We start from the raw sequence: 10,372 nt of genomic DNA, 5'->3' as shown, positions 1-10,372 counted from the left end.
TAGTACCTACGTTCCGTAAACTATATTTCTGTGTAAACTGAGCAAAGAAAATAGTGAAATAGCATAATATAGTATCTTTATTTTGGACTCACTCCTTGGAGGAAGGTGGCTTGCATCTGAGTCTGACTCACATCTCCGTTGCTGTCCACACAAACAAGCTTTTCATTTCCTCTGTTGTCCTCCCCAATTCTCACCTTTGAACTGAGTCTCACTCTTTTCTCTTCCTCCTGCCATTGCCAAACGTATCTAGGATAACAGCAAAGATCCTTCTAGGACTTACTAGCGAAAGACTCAGGTAGAGCATCTTCTTTCTTTCTTTTTTTTAAAAAAGATTTATTTATATATGCTTACAGAATTGGGATACAAGCCATAGGTGTGGGTGTGAGAGGATTCACCAGAGACAGAGTGGGGAGCAGAATAGGCAGATGGACTGAAATATGCTGCTGAGGGGAGCAGTGGGCAGGTCAGGAGAGGTCTGCTGCGCCATGTGGGTCAGCTCCCTGGCCGGGCATCGAACTCCTGCTACAGTGGCTCTGAGCGCTTCATAATGCGGTGCTTTAACTCGTTGCACCCAGGGAGAGCCCATAGCGTCTTATTTCTAAACAATCTTATATTTGTGAACTGTTGTTGCTGTAACAAATCCTCTAAAATTTATCCCTCTGATTTATACAGTTTTGGAGTTCGAATCTGACATGTCTCCTTGGATTAAAATGCAGGCATGTGTACATTTCATTTAGAAATGAAAATGAATCTCGGTGGAGGCTCCAGGTTCCTCGCTGTCTTTGCCTCTGCCCTCGTCCATCATGAACACCATCACGATGTGTCTCTGTGTTTCCTCTACTCACCCCTTCCTCCTGCCGATGCTCAACTCTGGACTCTCTGGTGATTCCATTGGGCCACGTGGGGAGTCCAGGCCATTGTCTGAGGTAACTGCAGCAGCCTGTAATCAGTGTAAAGCCTAAATTCTGCTTTGTCCCGATTCTCTTTTTTTTTTTAAAGATTTATTTATTTGTACGTACAGAACTGGGGTACAGGCCAGAGGCTCAGAGGCAGTGAGAGACTTCACCAGAGACAGAGTGGGGAGCAGAACAGGCAGATCTACGAAGTACACTGCTGAGAGGAGCAGTGGGCTGGTCAGGAGAGGTCTGCCACGCCATGTGGTCACCTCCGGGGCAGGCGAGACTCGAACTCATGCGGAAGTGGCTTTAGCTTCTCAGTGCAGTGCTTTAACCCGCTGCGCCACCAGGGAGGGCCCCGATTCTCTTTTTAACATACACAAGTTCCAGAGATTAGAATGTGGACATTTTATCAACAGCCTCACTTCCAGTAACCCAATCACCCTCTGAGATCCACCCATTTCTCTGGAAATCGCAGGGTTTGCAAATTTTAATCACAAGCCTAAAAGTGCTTTGTCATTCCATGTGGCTTTAATTTCACCAAGATTTTCTCCCCAAAGGAAAATCAATTTTATCTTTATGACCAGGAAAGCAAAAACATCCCTAGCATTTTAACATCGCTACACAGGTGTGACAAGCATTGTATGGTGACCCTCGGGTCAGGTTTTAAAGATGCACACTAAAGCATAAACTGCTCGGGGCAATAGATCACTTAGGCTTCAAAACCTCGCCTCTGTGAACCGCTCTGGCCACTGTGAACTGACCGAGGGTTGGCTGAGTGCAGTTCAGCCATCTGTGGGTGGACGGCCCAAGGGTGCTGGACAGCACAGAGCGCTCCTGGGCTCGGCCTCTAAACCACAAGTGACCAGGAGGCTTGTGTTCCCTCTTTCACAGATGTCACGGTCACTGTTGGTGCTGGCGGTTCTTGCTGCTGGCTGTAATGGTTCGTCACATTTCAGGTCATAAACTTTCTACTGACACTGGAGTCTCTGCTCACATCTGCTTCTTCATGCAGAGTGAGAGGAATAGAGGGGGACAACATCTCCAGGCAAACAGCAGCCTGGATGTTTCACCAGTTGCCCCCTGGCACAGAGGCTACCATGGATGCTGGGGGACCCTTGACTTGGCTAGAGCTGCCAGCTTCCAGTTGCTATGAGCTACAGCAGCCTCCTTTTCTAGAAATCGTCTTCAGCTAAACAAGACCCTCTGTGTTGGGACATCAGGCACTCCACCCCTAACCAGAGTAGCTGTGGGCAATGCCTGACTGGGCACTGATGCCTGGTGGGTGTGAGGGGCCGGGGCCTTAGTTTCAGGTGGAAACTATTCTGTGCTGTTCTCAGGCACCAGAGCCTCCCTGACCCATCAGGGCAAAATCGTGGGCAGCTGGGAGCTAAGCCCTGATGACCGTTCTCTGTGCCAGACCTGCTTTCTCTCACTCCCCACTGAAAACGGCCTCCCCTCCCCCAGTAAATTCCTTCACAGAACTCCCTGCCTTGACCTCACTTCTTCCTTTTAAAAGATTTGTTTCTTTATGCACACAAGAACTGGGGTACAGGTGGGAGGTGAGGGGGTGAGAAGAGTCACCAGAGACAGAGTGGGAAGCAGAACAGGTGGATCTACTGAAACCCACTGCTGAGGGGAGCAGCTGGGAGACAGGAGAGGGCTGCTGTGCCGTGTGGGTCAGCTCCCTGCCGGGGACTGAACTCAGGCTGCTGTGGCAGGTGGTAGCCTCACAGGGCTGAGCTACCAGGGACGGCCCTGGCTTCACTTCTGACCGAAGGCACCTTCCATGGACGGTCCTGGGAGACAGGCTCTGAGCAGGGTGGAGTCAGAGGCGGCCTCCTCTCTGACAGCAGGTTGGTACCCCAGACACATACCCCTGGTGGCTGCAAAATGGGATTCCCAGGTCTTTGAGCCACAGCGACCTGAGAGCAGGCACAGGAAGGAAGGAGTGTAGCGTGTACGGGTCGCTACATCGGGGAATGCAAAGACGCTGGTGTTTGAAAGCTGTGGGGGAGGGTGGTGAGTGAAGCCTTTGGTGCCCAGGAGAGAAAGCAGGCTCAGGCACGTTAGCAATGAACGCACAGTACATCAGAGATCCTCTCTGGCAGCATTTAAAGAGACACTTAATCCTGCGCTGTCATGGGCGGGCTGAGCAGAGCACAGGCGTGAACTGAGCAGAACTTTCCAAGACATTTTCACCTCAGCAACTCTCCAGAGCCAGTCAGGGTCCTCACAGGGAAGGGGGACTCTGAAGGTGGGGTGGGGCTCTGTGGGTCCTGTGTTCACCTGGATATTCTGAGCCCGCAAACATATTGATCAGCCACGTGTCCCTGGAGTAAACTCCATCTGGTCGTGGCGCTCACTTCCTTTTTAGATCTTGCTGAAATTCATTGGTCAATAGTTTGCTGAGCGTCGTTCACATCTGTATGTCCAAGGGATATTGATTTTCTCCTTCCTTATCTGGGCTGGGATCAGTGTAATGGCAGCTGCAGAAAGCAAATTGGGGTGTTCTCACTTTGGTTTTCTGGGGGAGGTCGCATCCACTCGGGGTTCTGTTCCGACTGGTAGGCATCTTCAGTAAAACCATCTGACCTTGGAGTCGTGTTTCAAGAAATTCCTAAGAAGCCAATTCTGTCTTCTTCATACTTTCTAATAGGGATTCAAATGATTTATTTACTTAGTGAATTGTGGTTGCTTGTGATTTTGACAGAAACTTGTGCATTTCACTTCAGCTGCCAGGTTGACTTTTGTTGAGTTTATGGATGGTATTGCCTTACTTGATGTCAGTAGGTTTGTATTGATATTTTTAATACGTATTTTTAATTCTCAGCATTCATAATTTATGTCTTCTTTCTTTTTTCTTTGCCAGCCTCTCCAGAGTTTTATTAAATTTATTGATTGTCAGAAAACATTTTTATTTAATTACTTCTCTGTTGTTTTCAGTTTTCAATTTTTACTTGTATTTTGTGGGAGAAATAGGAAAAATAAATCAATTCCATCTTCTTGGAAGTAAAAATAGTTGAGGAGAGCTAGTTCTCTTGTCCTCCCAAGCCAAGTGCAATTTATTTATTCAAAAGAAATTTCCAGTGTTTTGCTTTTTTTTTTTTTTTTTTTTTTGAAAGCTTGCATTGCCAAGGTGTGGATAGGAAGGAGGAATTGTAGACTTTAGCTGGAGAAGGGTCAGATGTGTATTAGACAACAGCTGTAATGAGTAAATGTGCAGAAAGAGGACTATGTATTGGGGTGCCTGGGGGCATGTTTAAGGAGGAGAGACAAGGATAGAAGGATAGAGGAGAGCTGAGGGGTACAATTTGAGATACAAAACGACAGAGGAAAGTGCAAATATTAATGAAGCATAGTGTGACTTTCTGTTGAAAGTAATCAAAATCGTGTTATCTCATTTAATTTTTTGAAGATATATTTCTGTATGCACACAAGAACTGGGGTAAGGCCAGAGGTGTGGGGGGGGGCGGTGAGAAGATTCCCCAGAGACAGAGTGGGGAGCAGAGCAGGCCGACTGACGAAGTACATTGCTGAGGGGAGCCCTGGGTGAGACAGGAGCAGTCTGCTGTGCCCTGTGGGTCAGCTCCCGAGCCTGCTGGGGATAAACTCAGGACACAGTGGCTGGCAGTAGCTTGAAAGTGCTGAGACTTAGCCCTGTTCTTCCAGGGACCCTTGATGCACTGTGGAGCATGTACAAACCTGTTCTTTTATGTACACATACATACATTAGTGATTAGAGTTTTCCTTTGCTGGAGATGAGGCTCTGGAAGTCTGTACATGGCTTGCAGACAACCAAGTTGCCAGAATTTCACCTCCATCACCTCCATCAAGCTTCTGAGAAGGAATAAAGAGAGGGGATGGGAAGGACTGGCATTTCAGACATGCTGGACCTGGGGGCATGTCACTGAGACTTGGGGGGCATTAGAATGTGCTCCTCAGCTGGTAAGGGCTGGGGCAAACCGGAGCCCAGCGATAGTCATCCAGATTGCACACTTAGTGTGCCAGGCAGTTTGCTTTACAGACATTCTCTGTATTATACGAGGTAAGTGGTGTCCTTGTGATCAACGAGGAAACCAAACTAGAGCTGAGGGGGAACCGGAGGTGGTCAGGAGGAAGCTGGATGGGCTGTGGTTTGCCTTCGGTTCCAGCACTTCGACGCTGACCGGACTGTGAGTCTAGGACTCAAGCACCAGGGCCATCCGTGGGTCATTTGTTCATTTTCCCTGCTGCAGTGACCAGTGTTGGCCTATAACTGGAATGTGGCAAATAATGACGGACTTGCCCACAGGACAACAGTCGGAGCTGAGTGGTTCGGGTATGTCGACGGCAAGCAGCGTGTGGGAGTCTGCAGACGGCGCCCTCCTCCGCTCGGCCACAGGCGGTGTGGGTGGGCTTGTGCAGCCCTGTGATTGCACGTCTATGTTCAATAGTCTGCAGGTTTCCAGGGCTGCCTTCTTGACGTCCCATCTGTAAGCGGTTCTCATAGGAAAGTGGATGCGCTTTATATTATTTTTAAGGTTGATGATGAGATAAATCATAGGTCTGGGAAGAATGTGAGTTTGAAAGTTGGAGTTCCTAGCATCTTACTTCCTTTGGGAGGGTAAAAGCTGTGTTTCTTTTGTTGTGTTAATGATGGACTGTCAGTGTGTGTCTGTGTGAATCCTGCTCACAGAATAAATGCTGGTAATTGCTAATTGCTTGGAGAAGAAAAACTGACTCATAGCCAGGGATGACTTGCATATCAATGTTCAGGCCCTGTATGCTAATTTTCTGCAGTGGGTGGGACTGTGTCGCTGGGATTCTTACCTTGGCTGGCTCTCCCTGCAGGCTAGATGGATTCAAGTGTGGCTGTTCCAAGAGATATCATGTGGAAATTTTAAATGTGGTGTGGGGAGCCACGCTGCATTTTCTGGCCATTTTGGACTTAAGTTCATGTCTTTTGGTTCACACACAGTGGAGAAGATGAAAAGAATTTGATTCAACTTCTAGCAAGGTAGAATTTGGGGAGTGCGTTAAGAGTGTACCCACACCTGCCAGAGACCCTGAGTGTCTTTCACTTCAGTTACTTCTCTGAAAATGCTTTCCAGCTACTGGCGGTGGTGGTGTTAGCCACTGTGTGTCCACCGTGACACCCTTTCTTGCCTGAAGGATCGTTCTAAACTCAAAAGTGTACCCCGATCCCTCTTATCAAGTACCCTTTCTCACATGCTGGTGATGAGGTCAGATTGGGATTTGAAAGCAGACCAGGAACCTCTCAAAAGACTTAGGGAGCAAAACAACATAACCCTGTAGCCCTCTGTTTCCTTCTCCAGCACCACGAATAGCCAAAACAGCACCAGGTGGGTGATAAAGGAAAAGCAGCCCACTGAATATCCTATACATGGGCAGTTTATGTGGTTGTACACTTCACTTTAAAGAACGATGAGGTGAATCAGGAATGTTTATGCTGCATGTGAACATTAAGGACAGAGATTGCAGATACCCAAGATAGCGAGCGGTGACCTCAACCTCATGTAGGGAGTGAAGTTGGTATGTGGGTGTATCGCATTGTGGTTTTGATTTGTATCTCCCTTATCATTCAAGCCATTTGCAGCAATGTGGCTAGATCGGGAAAAGATCATGCTTAGTGAAATAAGCCAGAAAGAAAAAGAAAAATAGTGGATTTGTTTACTCATAGTCAGAGTATAAGGGATCAGGGAAAAAAAAATATATATATATATATAAAATATATAATACTTGTAATAAAATGAAAATGACCATCAACTAAAAACCATAAACCAGAGATATTCTACAGGGGAGGAGAAGGGAACAGAATAAAAAATGGGTCAGGAAGAGCCCATGGGACTACAGTGATGGTGATGGCACAGGGTGCAGTGGTGGTGGGAAGTCCACGGGGGTGACAACTGAGATAGAAAATGCACAAAATGAAGAATGATGTAAAACTATATAAAATAAATCAAATCTCATTTTAAGCACAAAAGAAAAAAAGAGTAAAGTTGAATTCTTAGAGGGGACACATTTACTGATAAACCTAGAAGTGAATGAGAGACCCCAAATGACATTTTTCAAGGTCACAACAGCGGAACAATGATTGCTTCTTCAATTAGCAAGTGGACACAGTGCTGAAGACCTGTGATTTGTTCATCAGCTAGGGAAGGAGAAGGACTTAGGTCAGAACGCAAGCTCCTACCTGAGGAGCCTAACCGCCCTCTGCCCCAAACAGCCTGTATTCTTTACCTGAGGATGATAGAACTTAACCGACTCACAGTGCCTTTCCTAGCTTTTCATTCTCATGCCTCGTAGGCAAGGGGTCTACTCTGCTGGGGAATCTCCATCTGACCCTTGTGGAGAGACTGAACCCCCAAACATGGCTGTGTTGCTCTGTCCTTTTCTGTTGTACCTCTTCAACTCCATGTATTTTCTGGGTTGTAGTTTGCTCCAGGTTGAAAGAAATGCTAAAGGCAAGAGATTCTTAGGAGAGAACTCTGTGAGTTTGAGGTGCATCCCAGAGGGGAAGCATTGTAAGTGCCCAAAGGGGGAATTATATACCGTCTCCTGTCCACCCCACCGTCTGGTAACAGAGAACCTCTTCCTGTCTGCCTTTTCTGCTGGATTCTGACACTTGCTTCCTTCCAGGAACCACACAGGGACCATCTGATTCCATGGGCCCCCTCATCTGTCTCCAGACACACGGGGTCTTATTCCTTCAGAGGACACACACGTGACAGTTATCTGGGGAAATTTAGACAAGTCCTGATGAACAGTCCCACATCTGGGCACTTCGTTGGTATATTTTATCTGGAGGAGGGCTCAGACAGTGGCACTTTTTGTTCTAAAACAAAGTTAACAGGTGACTGGGATGAGACTCAAATCTCCATGAAGTCTTTCTAAACCATGGATATCCTCAACACGCTGGAGCTGTCACTTCCTTACAGAAAGCTTTCTGGGAATTGTCTCCTATCTTGCCCTCATGTCAGCCATCAGCAACCTGGAGCAGAGAAGGGAAGAGCATGTTGGTGAATGATGAGGTGAGGTGTTGATCCTGCTCAGCCTGGTGACCCCAAAGCTCAGAACTTTGGTGACTCCGCTCTTTTTACAGATGCTGCTTTACTTTTTCTGACTTTCCCCTGGGCTCTGAGTTCCTCAAAGGAGAAGATGGAGCCTTTGATTCTCTCTTTTCAGTGCTGAGTACCGTGCCTGCCTGATGCTAACTGGAAAACCGGGACGCTGTTAATGAGGAAATGCCAGCGTTCTGAGCAGAGAGTAGGGTCTCTATACTGAGCTTGGAGTTCTCGATGCCAGAAAGCAAAACTCAGCTGAGTCTGGCTTACCGATCTCATTGCCTTCATTTGGTGATTCATAGCTTAGGCAGCAGAAAATCTGGCAGGTAGAAAGGTGTTCTGATGAGTTAGGTAAGGCAAGGGTTTTTAATCATAGAAGGGAGCAGGGATAAGGATCTTGGACCAGCAAAGAAACAGATTCGCTATTGCAAAGTTACTTTTCTTAGAGTGCACAGCAAGGGCTCTCTTGGGTGCAATGTTGTCTAGTCAACTTGAACCAGCATATAGGGGATTGTGTTAAGGTTCCATTTTCTGGAGGCAGAAACTAATGAAGGCTGGGGTGACATGGGGCTCTCATAGGGGACTGTTTGGCCTGTTGTCTTATTTTCCAAGTGTTGTTCCTTTTCTGGAAACCTCTCTGGAGAGTCCTTTTGCCCTCCTTTTCCTGTCCTTGGTGACTCTTCCTGCCATCTCTTTCCACATTGATTTCCTTTCTTGTCCCACCTAGGTTCACTTTCTAGGCTAATTTGAAGTCTCACAACATATAAAATTGTATTATGCTATTTGACTTATCACTAACACTGGTACCATTCTTTGGTTTTACTTATAAAGAATACCTTTCCTTCCATTTGGATCTTGGATCTGTAAAAGAATTGGAATATGATTTACATATATAAGAACCTTCTATTTTGAATTTCTAGTAACTTCCAATACTAGATCTCACTAGGTAGATATCACTAATTACATGTCTGTATATAAATTATAAAAATGATTACGAGAAATTAAGAGTGTTGAAACAAAGAACTGAATATGCAAAGGTTTATCTCTTTATTTTATCACAAAATAATTTGTTGATCTTATAAAAAGTGTGTCAGGAGAGCCAAACCATTCAGGGAAACAGGAATGTGTATAAAATAACGAGCATCCTTTCGGATTCTTTGTTTTTCACTGTACACAGCTATGATCTCTCCATTATCTTCCCCTGGGCATAAACTTGACTTTTCCAATCATGGACTTTTATGTATATTTCATTGGCACGTCACACATACGGCTGGGGAATCATTTTGAAAGGACTAGCTTAACGTGCAAATGAAGTGCATAGTTTTGAACTAACGTATGTATTGCCTGAGTCACTATGGAGGAGGTAAAGCCTCAGCCTTGATTTCCTCATCTGTGAAATAAGACATTAGTAGAATTGCCTGAATCCTACTTGTGAAGACTGAGTGAGATAATCATTGTACAGGACTTCTTGGGACAATTTTAAACAGGTAGCATGTGAGTGTTCATGTGTCATTACTCAATGTCTTTATCATCTTTAAAAGGTGAGTGTCCTTCAGAAAACACAGCATTTCCAACTAGTTGTGAGGCCTTTCTCTGGGCACGTAAGCATCAAAGCTGTTACTTGGTTTTACTCTCTTCCACCTTCTGGATGAAAGGAGACAGGTCGATCCCTTCAAAACCCGGTCCCATTCACAGTATTGACTGCAGAAAGCAGTTGCCGGTTTCCGTTGTAATTCCCACGTCTCTGCATTGAAGGCTGAAGCTATGAGTTGCGGCTGCATTTCCGTGGCTTAGCCACTGCTTGCAGGGCTGCAGGAGCCGTGGAGCAGAGGGATCAGGCAAGGTGGGAACGGAGGGGGTAAAGGTTTAGGTAGGACAGAAACTGATCCAAGTCAGTGTCTGTACTATGCAGCTGAAATTCGATACCATTGTTTTACTAGGAGACTCCAGGGGAGACTGAAGATAATTCATTTCCATAGGCTTTCACTTATTTCTGCTTCTCCTGCCTCAGGCAGAATATGCCTCATATTAAATATTTAGGCTCAGAGGTGAGGAATGGGGTGGGGGTGGCCGCGAGAACACAGCCCTCATGACTGGTGTGACACCAGCAATACTGTGCGTGTGACTTTGGGATGTGGCTGCTCAGTCTTTTATAATGGCCAAGACTCAGCACGTTCGTTCCCACGTCCATGGGCCAGCTGACCCTCTGCTGGACATGCGTCTCAGGTTCTGGACAGGCAGCCTCGAGTTATGTATTTATTGGCTCTAAGCTCTCCAAAGATGATAGCTCCCCTGCCCTTCCTTGTGAATCAAACTAGTGGAAATACTGAACGGTAACGACACCCAGTGAGGTTTCGAGTTTTCAGTTACGATTATTCGGTGCTTCTTTAGGAAATATCAGATAGCTAA

Source organism: Condylura cristata, unplaced genomic scaffold (assembly GCF_000260355.1).
Source record: "Condylura cristata isolate star-nosed mole 26May11 unplaced genomic scaffold, ConCri1.0 scaffold00001, whole genome shotgun sequence".
In the NCBI taxonomy this organism is placed as follows: domain Eukaryota; kingdom Metazoa; phylum Chordata; class Mammalia; order Eulipotyphla; family Talpidae; genus Condylura; species Condylura cristata.
The sequence above is the reverse complement of the archived record's forward strand: the minus strand, read 5'-3'. Positions refer to the sequence as shown.